Source organism: Staurois parvus, unplaced genomic scaffold (genome assembly GCF_062004578.1).
Source record: "Staurois parvus isolate SC_StPar_1 unplaced genomic scaffold, SC_StPar_1.0 ptg000755l, whole genome shotgun sequence".
NCBI lineage: Eukaryota > Metazoa > Chordata > Amphibia > Anura > Ranidae > Staurois > Staurois parvus.
Window position 1 is genome coordinate 33,963 of NW_028318551.1, and position 22,506 is coordinate 56,468.

Sequence of the window (22,506 nt, forward strand, 5' to 3'; positions counted from 1 at the left end):
AGGGACACTCTGATGGGCACATTTATAGTAAGGGGCACTCTGATGGGCACATTCTATGTTGTGTCCATCACAGTGCACCTTAACATTAAATGTGCCCATCAGCATGACTCTAACATTAAATGTGCCCATCAGAGTGCCCCTGTAAGACTACACCCTACCTTAAGGGCAGACAGGAGCTGTGTCAGGATCCTTGCTGAAGAATGCTTGTGTACAGGCAGGGAGAGGGAGCCGGAGAGACAGTGAGCTGCAAGGGGCGGGGCGCACACACGTGATGTCATGTTGCTGTGAGGACCGCCCTGCTCAGCGGCAGATCTGTCATTGCAGGCTGGCGGTCCAGAAGGGAGCATTTTGGGGCCGTTCTCGGACTGTGGTCCGCCATTTAGTGACCGCTGGTTTAGATACTGAGCAAGTCTATTGTAGCTAACACGAATAGCATTTTGTTTGTTCACCACAAACTAGAAGAAAAACTACAGCAGCCAGTGGGAAAGGTCTAAATTTAATAAAATTAAACACTGCACACAGAAATCATGACTACGTACATGAAGGTGCACAGAGCAGCAATGCAGGATGGATGGATGGATGGATGGAATGAGTCTGTTGGCGACTTTTACTGCAGTGATCAGGAGGGAAGGAGGATGGGGATTCTGAGGTCATGGAGCTTCATCCCACTGGGCACAGCATTCATGGTTCCCAGGTAGTGACATGGAGTCTTGCGCTCCATCTGTTGGAAAAGAGAAGAAGAATGAACAAATTGAATTGACTGCAGGAGGACATGACACAAAAAAGAAGAGGATTGGAGCGGTTTGCCTTAAAAAAAAGTACAACCTTACATCACTTTAAATTTATCCTGTATGTTGATTAAAAAAAGAGAAAATCAATGTTTCCTGTAATCCCTCACCCTTTCCCAACAATTCCCCCCCTTCAACAAGCACCAGCATGACTTCACAAACACCACTCCTTCGGGGCTTTACTTTCATTTCCAACTGAACAGATTGGCTGAGGAGCAAAAACCAGGAAAGTATTTGCATTTGTGGAGGTTGGCATTATGGTGAACCTGTCGCTTTATCCTGAATGTGCAGATTAATTTAACCTTCATGCGTTTACTTTGCAAGGAAGAATGAAGGTTGAATTTTATCAAAGAGAACCTGTCACCCAAACACCATGGAGAGACCCATCCTGTGCACAGACCCAATACACAGCTTATTAGTATAAAATTATGGATGTACTACAAGCCACAATGTTAATGCTGCTCCCTGGGCAATTCACAGGCTGTATTTTATTAAATATTAGACCATCCTAAAAGCGTGGTCTTCCACGGGGCTAGGAAATGCACAGTTGAATAGGGACCCATCCATCTTTCAAAACAGCTCTTAAATTTACCCATATATTAGAAACAATGTGAAACCCCCCGGAAAAGCAATTGGCTGGAAAAAGACATTTGATATACCGTATTTTTTGCTCCATAAGATGCATTACCCCCCCAAAAAAAAAAAATGGAGAAAAATGTCTGTGCATCTTATGGAGCGAATATGGAGCAGCCGGTCTGGTATTCCTGCTGCCGCCGTGTCAGAATACCTGGCCGGCCACTCGGCTCTTCTCTGCAGCAGAGCCCTTACCTGTTCCTCGGTCCAGAGCTCTACAGTCTTCTCTCCCAGCACCGGCATCTTTAGTGTGGGCACCAGGCTGTGACAGCCGGGTGCCCACTGCGCATGCATGAGAAGTGTTGCTCTCTGTGAGTGGTCCAGCAGTCTTCTGGGACCTGTCAGTGTCCCAGAAGACGGGGAGGGAGGACAACTCAGTGCAAGTGGGAGTGGGTACCTGCTACCCCTCCCTCCCCAAAGGTCCGCAGTCTCTGCTCATCCCCTGTACTGTGTCACCAGTCTCTGCTCATCCCCTGTACTGTGTCCGCAGTCTCTGCTCATCCCCTGTACTGTGTCAGCAGTCTCTGCTCATCCCCTGTACTGTGACCGCAGTCTCTGCTCATCCCCTGTACTGTGACCGCAGTCTCTGCTCATCCCCTGTACTGTGACCGCAGTCTCTGCTCATCCCCTGTACTGTGACCGCAGTCTCTGCTCATCCCCTGTACTGTGACCGCAGTCTCTGCTCATCCCCTGTACTGTGACCGCAGTCTCTGCTCATCCCCTGTACTGTGACCGCAGTCTCTGCTCATCCCCTGTACTGTGACCGCAGTCTCTGCTCATCCCCTGTACTGTGACCGCAGTCTCTGCTCATCCCCTGTACTGTGACCGCAGTCTCTGCTCATCCCCTGTACTGTGACCGCAGTCTCTGCTCATCCCCTGTACTGTGACCGCAGTCTCTGCTCATCCCCTGTACTGTGACCGCAGTCTCTGCTCATCCCCTGTACTGTGACCGCAGTCTCTGCTCATCCCCTGTACTGTGACCGCAGTCTCTGCTCATCCCCTCTACTGTGTTCGCAGTCTCTGGTCATCTCCTGTACTGTGTCTGCAGTCTCTGGTCATCTCCTGTACTGTGTCTGCAGTCTCTGGTCATCTCCTGTACTGTGTCTGCAGTCTCTGGTCATCTCCTGTACTGTGTCTGCAGTCTCCGGTCATCTCCTGTAGTTTGTCCGCAGTCTCTGCTCATCCCCTGTACTGTGACCGCAGTCTCTGCTCATCCCCTGTACTGTGACCGCAGTCTCTGCTCATCCCCTGTACTGTGACCGCAGTCTCTGCTCATCCCCTGTACTGTGACCGCAGTCTCTGCTCATCCCCTCTACTGTGTTCGCAGTCTCTGGTCATCTCCTGTACTGTGTCTGCAGTCTCTGGTCATCTCCTGTACTGTGTCCGCAGTCTCTGGTCATCTCCTGTACTGTGTCTGCAGTCTCTGGTCATCTCCTGTACTGTGTCTGCAGTCTCCGGTCATCTCCTGTAGTTTGTCCGCAGTCTCTGGTCATCTCCTGTACTATGTCCGCAGTCTCTGGTCATCTCCTGTAGTATGTCCGCAGTCTCTGGTCATCTCCTGTATTATATCTGCAGTCCATTGGGTCAAAATATTTTTTTTCTTGTTTTCCTCCTCTAAAACCTAGGTGCATCTTATGGAGCAAAAAATACGGTATATCCACCTGTGTCTGTCTGGGTCTCTTCCCTGCCGAGTAACCACCAGCTTATCACTGACCATTCCTGCAAACTTCCAGGAATCTAAAAAAAAAAAACAAAAAAAAAAAAACACTTAGCTTAACACTTAACACAAAAAACATAGCTGGTGTCAGTGAAAGGAATAGTCCATCACTGATGGGAGGAATAATACCTCATTGTTGGTCAGAGGGAGGAATACACCCTGTTCCAAATTATTATGCAAATTCTATTTAAGTGTCACAAAGATTAAATATTTTGTTTTTCAGTTTAACTCATGGATGGCATTGTGTGTCAGGGCTCTTTTGATCACTGAACACAATCTCGGACACCTGTGATAATTAGATTAGCAGGTGAGCCCAATTTAAGGAAACACTACTGAAGGAGGGCGTTCCACATTATTAAGCAGAGCACCGTTTTCAAGCAATATGGGGAAGAAAAAGGATCTCTCTGCTGCCAAAAAGAGTGAAATAGTTCAATGCCTTGGACAAGGTATCAAAACATTCGATATTTCACGAAAACTTAAGCGTGATCATCGCACTATTAAGAGATTTGTGGCTGATTCAGAGCACAGACGGGTTCGTGCAGATAAAGGCACATTGAGGAAGATTTCTGCCAGATCCATGCATCGGATCAAGAGAGCAGCTGCTAAAATACCATTACATAGCAGCAAACAGATATTTGAAGCTGCTTGTGCCTCTGGAGTCCCACGGACAACAAGGTGTAGAGTCCTCCAGAGTCTTGCAACTGTGCATAAACCTTCTATTCGGCCACCACTAACCAATGCTCACAAGCAGAAACAGCTGCATTGGGCAGAAAAATGCATGAAGACTAATTTTCAAACAGTCCTGTTCACTGATGAGTGTCGTGCAACCCTGGATGGTCCAAATGGATGGAGTAGTGGATGGTTGGTGGACGGCCACCCTGTTCCAACAAGGCTGCGACGTCAGCAAGGCGGTGGTGGAGTCATGTTTTGGGCCGGAATCATGGGAACAGAGCTAGTCGGCGCCTTTAGGGTCCCCGAAGGTGTAAAAATGACCTCTGCAAAGTATGTGGAGTTTATGACTGACCACTTTCTTCCCTGGTACAGAAGGAAGAACTATGCTTTCCGTAATAAAATCATCTTCATGCATGACAATGCACCATCTCATGCTGCAAAGAATACCTCTGCATCAATGGCTGCTATGGGGATAAAAGGAGAGAAAGACATGGTGTGGCCTCCATCCTCCCCTGACCTCAATCCTATTGAGAACCTTTGGAGTTGGATCTGTGTTTAACAGATGAGGCTGAGCGCTCCTTACGTTGGACTCGCCAGAAGTGGTATTGCAAAGCTAACAAACCAGACTCTATGTTGGCCCGTAGATTGCGTTCTTTTGCGCAACACCCTAAACCGATATCTTTACGTACTCGTCACAATACCCTTACGAGCAACCCAGTAACGGTTTTAGAGGAGTTCCGGCACAGACTAGCTAAACTTTACTCTGATCCCACCCGGGCTGACCCTCAGTCTATTTCTGACTTCTTATCTAGTTTGTCATTACCTACTTTAACACCGGCCCATAAGGATCTGATGGATCGCAATATCCAAGTATCTGAAGTTTTGCAATGTATAGCGGAACTGAAAACAGGCAAACGCCCAGGTCCTGATGGATACACGGCACTATATTATAAGAAATTGGCTGATGTGCTCGCTCCCCACCTTGCCGCTATGTTTAATGCGGTGAAGGGAGGTTCAAATTTTTCCCCGGACTCTTTAACTGCTAATGTAGTTATGATCCCTAAACCGGACCGAGATCATTCTTCCTGGGCTAATTATAGGCCTATCTCTCTTACCAATATCGATATGAAGATTCTTACTAAGATTTTGGCTACTCGATTGAATTCCTTCCTTTCTCGTCTGATTAAAAAGGATCAGGTGGGATTTGTTCCCCATAGGCAGGCCGGAGATGCCATTAGACGTATTTTACAATTGCAACATTTGGCCCATACTCGTAAAATCGATATGATGCTCTTATCCTTGGACATCAACAAGGCTTTTGACACTTTATCCTGGCCGTATCTCCTGTCGGTCCTCCATCGTTTTGGCTTCGGTCCTTCCTTCTTGCGATGGATCTCTTCACTATATACATCCCCTCAAGCGAAGCTTAGATACTACGGATTTGAGTCTTCTACGTTCTCGGTTGCTAGAGGTACTAGGCAGGGCTGCCCGCTTTCCCCTTTACTTTTTATCTTAGCCCTGGAACCGTTGGCAGAAGCAATCCGTGTACATCCTGATATTAAGGGAATCGATGTGGCGGGCTCCCAACATAAATTATCGTTGTTTGCGGATGACATATTATTGTCAATCTCGAATCCGGGGATTACTTTGCCTAATTTACTAGCAGTTCTTGATTCTTTTGCCACCCTCTCAGGTTTACACGTCAATCCAGCTAAATCAAGAGCTATGTCAGTTACCCTCCCACCATCACTTCTGACTACTTTGAAGCAAACGTTCCCCTTCCAATGGCTTTCGGCCTTACCATATCTAGGAATTAAGCTTACCCCGACATATGATGGACTGTATCAGGCTAACTTTCCCACTGTTTTTCATGAGTTGACTGAGCTTTTGTCCTCTTGGTCCCATTTCCCGTTATCATGGTTTGGCAGAATTAATGCAATCCGTATGACCTACCTTCCTAAACTATTATACCTATTTCGTGTTCTGCCAGTTTCAGTACCTTCGCATATATTGCGTATACATCAGCGAAAACTTTTGTCCTTTATTTGGGGCTCCTCTCGACCTAGAATTAGCAAGCACATTTTATTTGCGCGGCGGAATGCGGGCGGGTTATCTGTTCCAAATCTCCAGTCCTATTATTTGGCGGCTAACATTGCCCCTTTAGCTCATATTCATGCTTCTCACCATTTCCCCCTGTGGGCTGTAGTAGATATGATGGACTCTCACCCGATACCGCTCCCCTCCTTGCCCTGGCTCCCTAATGCTCAGCGTCCATCTAATCTTAGCCCAACGCTGACACTTTCGCTTCGTCTTTGGGATTCTATAAAATACTCCGCTGGCCTTATCTCTCCTCATCTGCCTCTGCTACGTCTATTGCATAACCCATTATTCCCTCCGGGTAAGGATAACCCTAGACAGTTTGTCTGGTGGCAGACACATGGTTTTTATGATATTCATTCACTCCTATCCCCCACCAGAATAATTACCTTTGACACTTTGCGTTCTTCTTATAACATTCCCCTCCGAGAACATTTTGGTTATCTTCAACTTCGTCACTTTATTCATACTCTAATACGTACGCATCCAGGACCTTACCGTTTATCCCCTTTTGAAAGCCAGTGTAGACATAGACCTCATGCTCCAGGTCTGATCTCCCTGATTTATTCTTCCATTATGTCATATAGAACCCCTCCGGTTCGTTCCTACCATCAGCGTTGGCAGTCGGAATTAGGGGGAACCCTGGATCAACAAGACTGGCAGCTCATGACCCAAACATTATCTAAGTGTTCCAGGAATGTTATTATTCTTGAGAATGCCTACAAAATTCTATACCGATGGTATTATACGCCTGCCCGTCTAGCTAGTTTTATTCCTACCTATTCCCCGGTTTGTTTTCGGGGATGTCAGCAATTAGGTACCATGGCACATATCTGGTGGACTTGTCCTAAGGTAAGCAGGTTGTGGATTAGGGTGTATGCCCTCCTCCGCACTATTCTTCATACAGACATTAAGCGTAATCCATATGAAGCGCTTCTATTTAAACCACCAGAGGGCCTTCTCCGCTCTGAACGGCAACTGGCATCACATTTATTTATGGCAACTAAGTTGACGATTGCGAGGGCTTGGAAGACTCCTGTTCTTAGCTTTGAGGCTGTCAAAAACCGGATGAACTTCATAATGGTCAATGAAAAACTGACGGCCATATTATTGGATACCCATACAAAATTTCTGCAGATATGGCGTCCCTGGCTGGACGTAGCCCAGCCCTCGAGATTCGACCAGTCCCTTCTATCGATATGAGGATGGATTCTGCTGTGATCCCCCCGGGGCCCCTCCCTCTCCCCCCTTTTTTTTTTTTTTTTTTTTTTTTGTTGTGTGTCTGTGTGTGTTGTCCATGTCTCTCTACTATTTGTCTTTTTCTACTCTTCTGTTTACTCTGCTCTTAAACATAATTTACGGATTGTACCTCCTGTTCTCTACGCTGCATTCGTAAGGCTATTTATGCAATCTAGATTTCTTTTTAAATTCTAGGTCATGAATATGTGCTGTTTTTTGATGCGGCCTTTTCTCGGGCCTTTCCTGTTTATTATAATGTTGATATAGCAATACTTCCCTTTGGAGTTTACATTATCATTGCCCACAAAGGTCTGTTGCCCGTTCTCTCCCAACCTCCCTCCCCATCCCCTCCCTCCGGGCACCTATGTAAACTTTTCCGATTTTGCCTTTATTGATGCATGCCTTGCACCAGCTTCCCTTCATTTATTGTACTATGTAAATGTTGGTCATTGAATTTTTGTTACGATTGTCTGTTCATCTTTGCTTATTTTTCAATAAAGCTTTTTGTAAAAGAGAACCTTTGGAGCATCCTCAAGCAAAAGATCTATGAGGGTGGGAGGCAGTTTACATCCAAACAGTAGCTCTGGGAGGCTATTCTGACATCTTGCAAACAAATTCAAGCAGAAACTGTCCAAAAACTCACAAGTTCAATGGATGCAAGACTTGTAAAGCTGCTATCAAATAAAGGGTCCCATGTTAAAATGTAACGTGACCTGTTAAAATGTTGTTAAAAGTTTGATTGAAATAGCTTTTGATTTCAGTAAATATGCTGCAAACACAAGAAACTACAATTTTCAGTTCTTTACAACCTATAAAGTGTTTTGAAACTTACTGTGCGGAATAATTTGGAACAGCGCATTGTAAGTGTTTTAGGTTTCAAAAAAATCCTGTTATCATTAGGAGGTTTGTTCAATCAAATTTGAATTGTACTCTTAATAGTTGATAACATGAGAATTATGCCGACTGTTATTTACATCAATTATTTAGGTAAATGAGAAAAATATCATTTGCATAATAATTTGGAAGTCCAAAGGGCTAGATAAAGGCAAGTAAAGGACTGGATATGGCCCTCGAGCAGCAGTTTGGAGACCACTGGTCTAGGGAGTAGTGATGGACGAATTGGAAAGCACTTAAATGTGTTCAACAATTCACAGGATAAAGTAATATTTGAGCAGGTAAAGACTTAACAACTGGGACTTCTAACCTGCCCAACTGACTGTAGGTTGGGAGATCAGGGCACACTCACTCAACATCATAAAGCAACTGGAAATGACAGGATTCTCCCAATTAAGTCTTCTTAAATGTAACCCATTGGAATTCTGCACCACAATCCTTTTGCAGGGTTTTAACACTGAAACACTGACAATCCCTGTTATTTCCCCACCCTCCCCAATAACTGGCCCTACAGCCACTGCTTATTTTTAGTCAGGAGCAAAATAGAAGTATCATCGCCCATGCCATGTATGAATGCGAATTCACCCTGCACTGCAATATGGTAAATGTCTGCAAGCAATATCCATCTGTACTATTGCCCATGCCATGTATGAATGCGAATTCACCCTGCACTGCTATATGGTAAATGTCTGCAAGCAATATCCATCTGTACTATCGCCCATGCCATGTATGAATGCGAATTCACCCTGCACTGCTATATGGTAATCTATACTGCTTTTAAAATCCACCTCTAACTGAAGCCGATTCATGGCTATCAATGTTCTTGGTAATTCTTACTGCTTCCCAAATCTTTACGGCTACGTTCACACTAGCTTTGTCAGCAGGCGTCAGACAGGCGTTTGGGAAGTGTTTTTAACGTTTCTCAAACACCTATGAATATTCTGCACATGGCAGCACACAGTGCTGTTCACACTGAAGCGTTGCGTCGCCGCAAAACTGACGCCTCATGTTGAGTCAGGAGGAGTTGAAACCTCCCATTCAAGTCTATGGTGACGCTCCTCAAACGCCTGGGCGTTTGTGGAGCATTAATACCATTAAACTTCATTATAGGTGTTTGTGGTGCGGTTTTAATGCTTGGTAAATGCCTCAAAAACGCTTCCCAAATGCCTGTCAAACACTATAGGAGCGTTTGGCAAGAGTTAGAGATAAGTCAAGTGTGAACGAGCTCTAACTCTGTCCATATTACTGTGGTGTTTATTTTGCTCTTATTGTCTTACCCAAATTTATGAGTTGATCCTAATCTTTACAACTCTGCCCTCCTGCAGTCTTTTTGTCCTCCTTTGGTGTGAGAAATTTGCCCTGCTAGCCATGTGTCTCTCCTATGCATTCCTCATTGATTAATTGGCAATACCCCCACCCAACTCAGTAAAAATTTAGACCTTCCTTAGGGGAGGCACAGCCAGAGGCAGCACAGCCATGGGTAGCATTGGCAACTATCATCTTGGATTAAGTATTGAGCATTGCACTTTGGCTCTGCACTTCAGCAAAACCACAGCAGACGACTTCAAATACTAAACAGACTACAGGTGACCTGTTTCCTCTTCCACTCTTTCATCTCTTACCCAGTCTGCTTCTTCATCTCACCACTCTGTAACATGCACTCCCTACTCCTCCTTCTCACAGTTGTATCCTCTCTCTTCAAACTCTCTCTCCTACACCCCTCTTCTCCACCCCACAACTCATATATATCACCCTCACTCCTACCTTCACCTTATTACTGTACTCATCAACTCCTGCTAATTCTGAACTCACATCCTAATAAAACCTCCAGGACACTGGGACCTGTCCCTCCATATAAGTCACACTCCCATATTACCTCTCTCACCCTTCTGCATCTCCTAACATCTGGGAGACATTTCCCAAATCCTGGGCCACCATCTTTCTCATTTGACCAACACACCTTATCCTCGAACTGCGGCCGCAATCCACACAATCTGGTTACTATTCCTCTTCTTTCTAGAACCAGCCTCCCCTTTTCCTGTGCCCTTTGGAATGTCTGCTCTGTCTGTAACAAACTCACTTCTGTCCATGACCTTTGAATCACTAACTCCTTTAACCTACTTGCAACTATGTAAGGGTGTGACGCATGGATGAATACTGACATCTAATGTTAAACTATATTGTGCCTGTAATATGCTCTTTGGTCAGTAGATGGCAGCAAAGTACAAGAATCGATTTTGTAGTGACTTTTGCTAAGACAAGATAAATGCTTATTTACCCTATAAAGTTTCATGAATACTAATTTAGGGGCCGAGTAGGACCCTCAGAAGGGTCATAGTGAACTGTAAATGCAGGTTTGAGGCTGCAATTAAGAAATGACTTACTGCATCACAAACTCTGAGGAGGAAGTGGAGTCTGGGTCTGGCTTTTGGATGCTGAGGACGTCAGGAGAATCTGTGTGGGGCCTGGAAGAGGATTTACGGCTCACAGTGGAATCTGGCAAGGGCACCTAAGGAAGATCCACAACGAGGCCAGGAAACAAGTGACTGTGTGGTCTGGTTCCGGAGTGGGTCAGGAGAAAACACCAAGAGCCTGGCAGGGAACCGTAAGTGCGGCTTTGCCGCAGCACATCGCACCACACGTGGTCAGTGACATTTTATATATACCAGAAAGTTACAAGAGACATACTCCACTTTCCTTTGGATTACAAATAGTATTGCGCAATACTTAGGGTGCACCCCAACGTTATATCTTGCTCAGGAACATTCAGGCGCAGCCAGGCTGCTTTCTGGACATTGGGGAAAAGTCCGCAAGTACGGGGTTAGTGTTAGACAGTATTATTCTTACTGTATGGTTATGCGCTGTTATCATTCTGTTTACGTATGCTCAACTACATGATCACTATAACTCTTCAGTAAACGTAATTGTGGCATCGTGTACCCTCTGAATCTGTGGGCCCAGCCCTCGGTTTTCCTTCAACTACAGAAACCTGGCTTCATGAATCTGACTTTCCCTCTCCTGCTGCCCTTTCCCATGGTGGTCTCCTCTGGACTCACTCTTACAGGTCTAGTGGATGGAAAGGAGGTGGAGTTGGAATCCTCCTATCCCCTCAAAGCACTTTTCAGGACCTCCCTCTCCTCATTTGAAGTTCACTGTATACGTCTATTCTCTCCAATTTCTTTAAGAATTGCTGTGATCTATCAGCCTCCTGAACCGGTATCACGCTTCCTTGTTGACTTCTCTGCCTGGCTGCCTTACTTTTTCTCTTCTCAAATTCCCACAATCATTCTTGGTGACTTAAACATCCCTGCTTATCTTAAAACTCCTGCTACCTCTAAACTTCTGAGCCTAACCACTTCTATTGACTAAAACAATGGACACATGCTTCTACTCACTCTAATGGGAACTGCCTCAACCTTGTATTCTCCTACCTATGCACTTGTCAGGGATGCGGGTGTGACCAGAAGTGTGTGGACTGACACAGGGAAACGCAGGCTTCAGATATGGTATAAATAAGACAATTTATTAAGACTAACAATACAAATATAAACGCAGTGCACCAAACACCAAGCTAACACAAATTCATACAACAAGGTAAAACAAACCCAAACCTAAACTGATATAGATACACAGGTACATACACATATAGAGCACAACGTAGCCAGGCAGGCCGTGTCGATAACTATCGGGCAGGTAGGTACAGGAGGAGCAGGCGGAGAGTAGTCAGGTCACGAGCCGGGTACAGCAACTAACGGACAGGTAGGTACAGGGGGTCAGGCAGAGAATGGTCAGGGTCACAAGCCAGGGATCAAACAGGAGAAGTCAGCAGAAGTCAGGATTAGGCAGGGTCGGCAACAAGTCAGGCAGAAACAGGAACAGGAATGCAGGTTACAAGATACAGGGGCCCATGGAAAAACACACACCAAGGCACAGACTGCAGGTCTGGCCATCCCTTAAATACACCACCTGCAATCAGCCCCAGGTGATGGCTAATTGCCGAAGTGAACCTCTGGTTGTTGAGAGCACCCGCTGGCCAGCCCTGGTACTGCAGCCCACAAGGCAGGTGAGTCCCACCACTATTGGCAAGTCCATTCCTGACAGCACTCTTTGCAACCTCACCAACTTTTTTCCGATCTCTGATCAATCCGTTATTAGCCTCACTCTCTCCTTGGCTTCCAACTACCAGTTACCGGTAGAAACCTTCGTTATCTTAACCCTTCTCTTCTTTTTTTCGGCAACAGATTGTCTCTATGACAAAATCTCAGCCCTGTCCTGTCCCAACCTGGCCACTTCTGTCTACAACAGTTCACTGTCATCCACTGTGGACACATTGGCCCCCCTCACTACACACAGACCTAGGCCCTAACCGCTACAGCCCTGGCAAAAAGACAATACCAGATGCCTCAAAAAATGTAGCCATGCTCTTGAGCGTTTATGGCATACGACTAAGCCCCAGCAAGACTTCAATCAATATAAATCTGCCTTTCAAAAATACAATTCCTGTCTCCACACTGCCAAACAGACCTATTTTATCACTCTCATTAACACCCTCTCACGCAATCCCCATCAACTCTTTTCTCCATTTAACTCTACTTCATCCTTTACCTCCAGCCGCTAACTCACTCACTGCCCAGGAGATCGCTAATCACTTCAAAAATAAGATTGATACAATTAGTGACGAGATCTCTACTGTACAGATATCTCCCTCACCCCACACTCCTTGTCTACCTGCACAATCTATACTTCCCTTGGTTAACCCAGCTACTATAGAGGAGGTTGGTAAACGTTTCTAAAGCCTACCTAACCACCTGCCCCCTGGACCCTGTTCCCTTGCAAATACTTCGGTCATCCTCTGGCTCTATTCTTCACTCTTTAACTCGTATCGTCAGTCTCTCCCTTTCTACTGGCATCTTCCCCAACTCTCTAAAACATGTGCTAGTCGCCCCCATACTTAAAAAGGCCTCACTGAACCCCAGCAATCTTAGCAACCTAAGACCCATCTGCTTACTCCCTTTTGCCTCCAAACTCCTTGAATGTCTAGTCTACAACCAGCTGAGCTGCCACCTTATTGAGAATAACCTTCTCGTTCCCCTTCAGTCTGGATTTCACCCACAACACTCCACAGAAACTGCTCTCCTAAAACTCACAAACGACTTACTAACCGCGAAAACCAATGGTCACTATTCCGTACTCTTGCTCTAGGACCTCTGTGCTGCCTTTGACACAGTTGGCCACCCCCTCCTCCTCAAAAAAACTCTATTTACTTGGTCTTGGTGACTGTACTCTCCGTTGGTTCAAATCTTACCTATCTCACCGCACCTTCAGTGTCACTTACAACTATACTTTCTCCTCTCCTACTCCTCTCACTGTCGGGGTCCCCCAAGGTTCTGTCCTTGGACCTCTCCTAATCTCGATCTACACTTCTTCCTTGGGTCAGCTGATAGCTTCCCATGGTTTCCAATACCATGTCTATGCTGATGACACACAAATCTACCTCTCTACTCCTCAGCTCACCACCTCAATTCCCTCACGTATTAACGATTTACTAACAGACATATCAGAGACAAATCAGACTGGATGTCACACCACTTCCTAAAACTCAGCCTATCCAAAACCATTTCTCAGTCAGGATCAATAGCACCACTATCAACCCATCCCTGAATGCCAAAGTGCTAGGGGTAACCCTGGATTCTGAAATATCCTGTCAGGCCCACATCCAATCCCTGTCCAAATCATGCCGCCTCAACCTCCGCAACATCTCCAGAATACGCCCCTTATTAACAAAATGATGCCACAATGCTCCTAATTCACTCTCTGATTATCAGTACAATTTGCACTGTTGTCATTACAGTGCAAATTCTGAAATATCCTGTCAGGCCCACATCCAATCCCTGTCCAAATCATGCCGCCTCAACCTCCGCAACATCTCCAGAATACGCCCCTTATTAACAAAATGATGCCACAATGCTCCTAATTCACTCTCTGATTATCAGTACAATTTGCACTGTTGTCATTACAGTTACAAATTGTATTGTAACTGTAATGTCAACCTTCATTTTGTATAGCGCTGCGCAAACTGTTGGCACTATATAAATCCTGTATAATAATAATAATAATCAGAGAATCTGTCATTCAATAACATTTTGTTGGGGTGGTTACTGCACTAGCTATTGAGTCACAGAATAAATCCACAACACTTGCAGTCAGGACACCGGTACACCACGATCCAAACATATCAACAAACTTACCTTGAACACATCCTAGTTGTGGTCCAGCGTGAAAAGCACCAGCAAGTCAGACGTTCCCTTGGACAGATTCTTGGGGACGACAATTGCTCCAGAGAACTTTCTCTTTACAGTCATTCCGTTTTCACTTTGACAACAAAAATAAACATATTAGTTATCTGGAAGAGCATCAACCCCAGCACTGCCCTCATATTCTACCATGGACAGGAATACAATCAGTTTGATTTAAAATTCCAAACACTTGACTTCTTATGAACAGTTTTCATATTTCCATTGTCTTTAGGATGTATTTGGGTGCATTTATTTTACATTACAATTTAAAGAAGGATCGAAGTCTACACTCAGAAACCTGCAAGTTTAAAGGATAAGTTCACCTATTGTAAAAAAAAAAAAATAATAAATGCACGTGTTTTTTGCAAGCACCAAAAATGTGCATTTATTATTATTTTACATTGCATTCTGTAAAGTATTGCACCTGTGATCATCAGATTGTGGGTGCAATGCCAGGTTCCAGCAGGCTCACAATAAGCTGTCTGCCCGTACCTGGGCAGAAACGGGTGTGGAAATTTTTGAAAAAACTACTTGTTCAGGGACTAAATCGGTCTCCAGGTCTACTTGTCCTGACTAAAAAATAAATATATTTTAACCAAAACACTATTTAAATCTGAGGTGCTTTATGGACTGTCTGGGGCTTTTAAAAAAAAAAAAAAAAAAAGGGACTTTATGGCGAATTAAACGTTTAATATTTTTAACATTGCACTCTATATCTCCTCCTCCCCTCCCTGCCTGTCTCCGGCACCGTACCCGGGGACTAGCAGGGAGGGAAGAGACCTTGCAGTGTAATGAGCACTGATTGGCTGCTCCTCAGAAAATGGGAGTGTTGGACTTATCCTTTATCACTTTCACTGCCAGAGCCATTTTTGCGTTTTTTGTGCACATTTAAAAAATCATTTAAGGCCTGATTACACAAAACTCTTAAACATTATATATTTTGTGAAAGCAGAGACCCTAGAAAATAAAATGGCAGCAGTTCCAATTTTATATGTCACATGATATTATCACAAAGATCTATGAAACTTAAAATTTCAGTAAAAAATCCACTTAATTTAATTTCAGGGCACAAAACGCAATAAATTATCAGATTTTCTTGTAAAATATAAAAGATGAGATTGCATCGAGTAAACAGATATCCAACATGTCAAACCTTAAATTTGAATGCACGCGTGAAAAAGGTCCCAAACTTCAGTTCCCTATATTTTCTATAGGTGACGCTTTTAAAGCTCCTTATAGGTCATCAGTTTAGCGTTACATAGGAGGACTGGTACTAGAATTATCGCTCTCATTCTGGTGTGCACGGCGATATAGAACATGTGTATCGCACTTGACGTTTTGATGTGTAGGCGCCCCAGCGCATGCTTTTACATTTGTGTGTGCGTACATATGTGGGGGTGAGGGGCATTATATGCTAGGGTGTAACTTACATTTTTAAGAAATAAATTTTTTTTTTTTTTGTTAAATCACATAGGGGACAAAAAGTCCCCTATGTGATGATTTTGGGTGACAGATTCTCTATTTTGAGACATCCAGGATCTAAAAGACCCTGCATGCCTCCCCTGTGCTCCACCAAGATCAATAACACAAGCATCATTCCCTCCCCTCATGCCAGGGTACTAGGTGTAATCCTAGACTCCCATCTGTCCTTTCAGCCCCAAGTCCAGTCACTGTCCAAATCTTGTAGACTTCACCTCCACAACATCCCCAAGATACGCCCGTTCCTAACCTCAGAAACCACTAAGCAACTTATCCACTCCCTTGTTATATCTGGCCTTGACTATTGTAACTCCCTCCTCATTGGCCTACCTCATCACAGGCTATCCCCTCTTCAGTCTATCATGAATGCTGCTGCCAGACTCATCCACCTTACTAACGTTCTGTATCTGTCACCCCTCTCTGCCAATCCCTCCACTGGCTTAACGTTGCCCAACGGATAAAATTCAAAACATTAACAATAATGTATAAAGCCATTTATAACTCTGCCTCAAATGACATCACCAATCTTGTCTCTAAATATCACCCAAACCGTACTCCCTGCTCCTCACAAGACCTCCTACTCTCTAGCTCCCTTGTCTCCTCCTCCCATGCTCGTCTCCAGGACTTCTCCAGAGCTTCCCCATCCTCTGGAACTCTCTACCCCAATTTATCAGACTATCGCCTACTCTGCAAACCTATCTCTTCAGGGAAGCCTATCCTTCCCTCAACTAATACTGGAATCTTCTACTCTTCCAACCAGTTCATCCCCCAAAGTTACTACCTTTTGTACCACTAGCCCCTCCCTCCTAGATTGTAAGCTCCAAGGATAAGGCCCTCCTATCCCTCTTGTATTGAACTGTATTGTTGCTGTATTGTCTCCCGTTATATTGTAAAGTGCTGAGCAAACTGTTGGCACTATATAAATCCTGTATAATAATAATAATAATAATCACATTCTTTCCTGGCAGGGCCGGATTTAGTTTGTCTGGTCTGGGGGTGCAGTAAAAAAAAAAAAAAGTCGGGGGCATAATGTTTACACACATTTTATCCAATCCTCTCTTAGCTCCCTACAACTCCATGTGGCTGTATTATGCCAGCGTTTTTCAATCTTCAGATCCAGCTGAGGAAAGCTGGGATTGAACAGAAAATAAGTCCAGCAGTGCATGTAGCACACCATTGCAATTGGTTGTCACGGTCAGGTTGTGCCTAGCAGTGGAAATGGCTTAAAGCAGGATGAAAAGAACCTGAGCCTAGTCCCAGTATACAGTACACTGTACACATATGGCACAGTCCTTGTACCCACAAAATGCTTCTAATTTATATGCCACAAGTGACAGTCTCACAGTAAGAACATAAACCTCAGGGCAAAGGAGTTAAAAAGAACCCTTCCTTTACATTTGCTTTTCTGCACCCAAAAAGGTATTGTTTTGCCTCACTGAGCATATCTTAAAGAACTTCATAACAGGTTGCCGACCAGCCACAGTACATATACTTTTTTTCTTTTGTTTAGAAAAAATTAGTCTTAGCCTTGCATTAATTTTACTAAAGCTCTTATTATTAGCGTTCGTATTAAAACCACAAAAATGACCACGGAGTGTGTAATTGTGGGAGAGTCTGCGCCTACACTGGGTACAATACTATCACTGAATTCTCTGAACACAGCGCACTAAGCTTTGCAGCAGCTGTAAAACAGTCCTGCTGCCACCCTGTTCTCCACAGAGGGGGAAGTTAAGGATATATACAGTATCTCACAGAAGTGAGTACACCCCTCACATTTCTGTAAATATTTGATTCTATCTTTTCATGTGACAACACTGAAGAAATGACACTTTTCTACAATGTGACGTAGTGAGTGTACAGCTTGTATAACATGTAAATCTGCTGTCCCTTCAGAATAACTCAACACACTGCCATTAATGTCTAAACCGCTGGCAACAAAAGTGAGTCCACCCCTAAATGACAAGGTCCAAATTGGGCCCAAAGTGTCAATACTTTGTGTGGACACCATTATTATCAAGCACTGCCTTAACCCTCTTGGGTATGGAGTTCACCAGAGCTTCACAGGTTGCCACTGGAGTCCTCTTCCACTCCTCCATGACGACATCACAAAGCTGGTGGATGTTAGAGATCTTGCGTTCCTCCACCTTCCGTTTGAGGATGCCCCACAGATGCTCAATAGGGTTTAGATCTGGAGACATGCTTGGCCAGTCCATCACCTTTACCCTCAGCTTCTTTAGCAAGGCAGTGGTCGTCTTGGAGCGGTGTTTGGGGTCGGTATGTTGGAATACTGCCCTGCGGCCCAGACTCCAAAGGGAAGGGATCATGCTCTGCTTCAGTATATCACAGTACATGTTGGCATTCATGGTTCCCTCAATGAACTGTAGCTCCCCAGTACCGGCAGCACTCATGCAGCCCCAGACCATGACATTCCCACCACCATGCTTGACTGTAGGCAAGACACACTTGTCTTTGTACTCCTCACCTGGTTGCCTCCACACACGCTTGACACCACCTGAACCAAATCAGTTGATCTTGTTGTCATCAGACCACAGGACGTGGTTCCAATAATCCATGTCCTTAGTCTGCTTGTCTTCAGCAAACTGTTTGCAGACTTTCTTGTGCATCATCTTTAGAAGAGGCTTTCTTCTGGGACGACAGCCATGCAGACCAATTTGATGCAGTGTGTGGCGTATGGTCTGAGCACTGACTGGCTGACCCCCTTCCCATTCAACCTCTGCAGCAATGCTGGCAGCACTCATACATCTATTTCTCAAAGACAACATCTTGATATGACGCTGAGCACGTGCACTCAACCTCTTTGGTTGACCATGGCGAGGCCTGTTCGGAGTGGAATCTGTCCTGTTAAACCGCTGTATGGTCTTGGCCACCGTGCTGCAGCTCAGGTTCAGGGTCTTGGCAATCTTCTTATAGCCTAGACAATTGTTTGATAAAAAATTCCTCCTGCGCTGTAATGGACCCCAAACCCTACCTATCAGCTGCTTACACTCAAACTGATACCCAACCAGTGCAGAATAAATATTAAACAATAGTGCAGCGCTAATAAACTGAATCACTATAAATATTGCTACATGGGCTAAAAATGCCAAACACACCTACATGTGAAATAATGATATTGAAAACATGGAAAAAAAATTAAAAAATGAAAACATATGAAATGTGAAAAATATGACACATCTTAAAGTGACCAAATCATCTTAGTGCCCCACACAAGTGCCAGCAAATAATATTGGAATAAAGATAACAAACATAAATCACGTGATAGTGCCACTTCAAATCTCATAAATGTACAAACGCAGAAATATATAAGTCCAATATGAATAATTCAGTGATGCAACATACACATACACACGCAGCTGGAGTGGAAAAGTGTGTTGGCACTTACACGATTGAGCACCAATTGCACATTGCATGTGTATGTTGCATCACTGAATTATTCATATTGGACTTATATATTTATGCGTTTGTACATTTATGAGATTTGAAGTGGCACTATCACGTGATTTATGTTTGTAATCTTCTTATAGCCTAGGCCATCTTTATGTGGAGCAACAATTCTTTTTTTCAGATCCTCAGAGTTCTTTGCCATGAGGTGCCATGTTGAACTTCCAGTGACCAGTATGAGAGAGTGGGAGCGATAACACCAAATGTAACACACCTGCTCCCCTTTCACACCTGAGACCTTGTAACACTAATGAGTCACATGACACTGGGGAGTGAAAATGGCTAATTGGACCTTGTCACTTAGGGGTGGACTCACTTTTGTTGCCAGCGATTTAGACATTAATGGCTGTGTGTTGAGTTATTTTGAGTGGACAGTACATTTACATGTTATACAAGCTGTACACTGACTACGTCACATTGTAGCAAAGTGTCATTTCTGCAGTGTTGTCACATGAAAAGATAGAATAAAATATTTACAAAAATGTGAGGGGTGTACTCACTTCTGGGAGATACTGTATTTGCCAACTAATTCAAGACCAAGAAAAATACAAGTGCCGCAGGACCAAAACAGCAGGGACGTTTACCGACATGAAAAGAAGGACCTTCCACCAATGCGTTTTTTCTAATATACCTGCTCTATGTGCAGCACATTGGGGTGTATGGATTATGAATGGCACACCCTTACATTGTACAGCAGACCGCAATGCACTGCACTACAACCAACATATACCATTTTATTGTGGGTATTGAGCCTAAAACACTTTTTCCCCGCTCACACTCCCACTCAGAACAGTACGGCACCTATAGGACTGATGAGGTCACAGCTCCTCATGTTCCTCTGGTTGGGGAATCCCAGCGGGCTGCTGACAGGAGGCCGGAGTGTAGAATTCCATGAGGTATTCACAACGACTTGGCTCCGACGTGGACATGATGACTGTTTCTTTACCACAGAACAATTTCACCTGCAGAAGGGAGAAAAATGACGGCATTTGCATGTCTTAGTCTGATCAAACACCTCATCACGATTGCTACGGTGCAACATACAGGGGGAAACACGCCTCCTCACACGTTCCCAAAGATTCCGAGTACAATCCTTCCACGTGGCTGTATGTGTACAGATGCACTTTTATGGAGACTACAAAACTGCTATGTAGCTGTATTTATAAAGTGACTGCAATGCTGTTACATAGCTGTGCAGAGTAGGCATAAGATATATGGTGTATGTGACCTTCTAGGTGTCTCGTTATCCTGTAATGAAGCCATACCCTGCACTTTGGTCACAGCAGGCAATGCCCCGCAATCCAACATGTTATTCCCATCGGTCATCCCTAGTGACACTCACCAATGTGGACCGGTTGGGACCCTGCCAACAGCCTGTGCCCTGGTCGTACTTCATGGCACTACATCTGTCATTTTCTGGTCCGGCCCAGGTGTTCCAGATGCTGTGAATATGAAGTCATAACAAAAAAAGAAAAATCACATTTACTAGAAGGTGCTCAGGAGCCTATTTGCCCATTTCCTGTGAGTCCGGTTCACACCAATGCACTGAATGAAATGTTATTTTGTGAAATTTTATTAAAGGACAAGTTCACCTTTTGTAACGTTACGTGTTATACCCGTATTCAAGGTGTAACATGTAACAAGTTACTTTTGCAGCAGCAACAAGGCCCCCCCCAATCCTCATTGTGTCAGCATGCTGCTGATCTTCTCCCCACACCCACCATTTTAAATAAACACGGCCTTGCGGCGCTCCGTCCACCCAGCCGTGTCATCCATTCACAGAATTTTGTGAACGGGAAAACTACAAGTACCAACAGCTTTTGCAGCTGACGGCTTATAGTCCTCAACCACGGCACTGTTGAGTGCTCTAGGTAGTTCACTGCTCCTCCCAGTACGTGGTGATAGCAACACTGACATTCTGCAGGAGCCTAATATTGCACCCAGGTTGCACAAAAAAAATAAATAAAAAAAAAACATTTTTACCTTCAAAAACTTTCCTTTCTTTTCTTTTTTTTTTACAAAGAGCAGCTTATCCTTTGAAGTAAAACAAGTAAACGGTGTGATGCAAAATGTCGATGGTGTGAATGGATCCTACAAAGAGTGGGCTTGTGGATAGGAATTGTGTTCCAACACAATTGTGTTTTTTTTTTTACTTTAGGTACTTTCTCATCTGTTTCTTACTCAAAACATGCATACAAATATCAATGCCATTGGACTCCATTGTTTTCACTTTTGTATAGAAGGCTTACTGCTGGCAGGTTTGGGGCATCCACACAGTAGTAAAAATCATCATTTCTGAGCTTACAGAACCAGAAATAAACAAGTACTAACACGCATAAAATGACAACAAATGAAGAACATTTCCTTAAAGCACAGGAGAAAAGCTGCAGATTTGTGGCAACTACTGCACCGAAACACATTAAAACTCCAGCAGGTAAAAAAAAATAAACACCCCTAATAAGGCACCTTTCAAACCGTTTGGCTCCGATCAGCAGGGTATCTGCTCACAGATCGCAGTGGACTTTCCTCTGTGTGAAAGGAGCCTTAGCATTACTATTTTTGTGACCTGCAGGAGTAATAATGTTTCAGTGTGTGACCGGTCACATCCGTGCCCTTACAGTTTCTGTGGACACAGGCAGACCCGTCAGCTCTATGGGTGGCCAGGTGTAAATGGGCTCTCCTGTACCTCCCATCCAGTCAACAAAAATGAAAAATTACGCATTTCTTTTCTGTTTTTTTGCTTTCTGGACCTGGATGGCGGTAGGTGGATGTAAAGAGACACAAGCCCAATTACATCTGCCTGTCCATAGGGCTCCATGGACCTTCCAACCAGGTCTGCCTGAAAAACTGACAAGTGGACCTGATTGGAATGCTGGTGTGAAAGTAGCCTAACAATTACATCAGCACTTGCCCTATAATAGATCATACTCATCTGCAGCTTAGACCAAATTAGGGCTCATTCACAAAGAGAAAAAAACACAGTTATTTACCTGTTAACTATTTCCAGGAATCTTCCAGGACAGCTTCACATGAGAGATAGGCTCCTCCTACCAGGAAACACCTGATCCACTTTTTCCTAATAAATAGCCTCTCCACCCCTGAGATCCTCAGTGTAATAATATAACCGAAGGTCTAGGATAAAACACAAATATAACAGTAGGAATATCATATATCTAGTCCATTGTATGACAGAACACCAGCTTATAACTAGAAAAGCTACAATTTCTGG

The 22,506-nt window shown here is 44.3% G+C and overlaps 1 long non-coding RNA gene across 3 annotated transcripts in view; it reads right to left on the reverse strand.

Moving 5' to 3' along the window:
• Positions 1-477: 477 nt before the first annotated feature.
• The window catches only part of LOC149444991 (uncharacterized), a 30,073-nt gene continuing 8,044 nt past the window's right edge, over positions 478-22,506 (reverse strand). For 2 of the 3 annotated variants that reach the window (XR_016306494.1, XR_016306493.1), the window contains 5 exons: positions 22,268-22,409; positions 20,620-20,719; positions 20,079-20,239; positions 14,289-14,412; positions 478-721 (listed from right to left, as the gene is read on the reverse strand). This is a non-coding gene — a long non-coding RNA (uncharacterized LOC149444991). Of the gene's footprint in view, positions 722-3,082; positions 3,159-14,288; positions 14,413-20,078; positions 20,240-20,619; positions 20,720-22,267; positions 22,410-22,506 lie in introns of all 3 variants that reach the window. The other variant, XR_016306495.1, reaches the window with a different exon arrangement.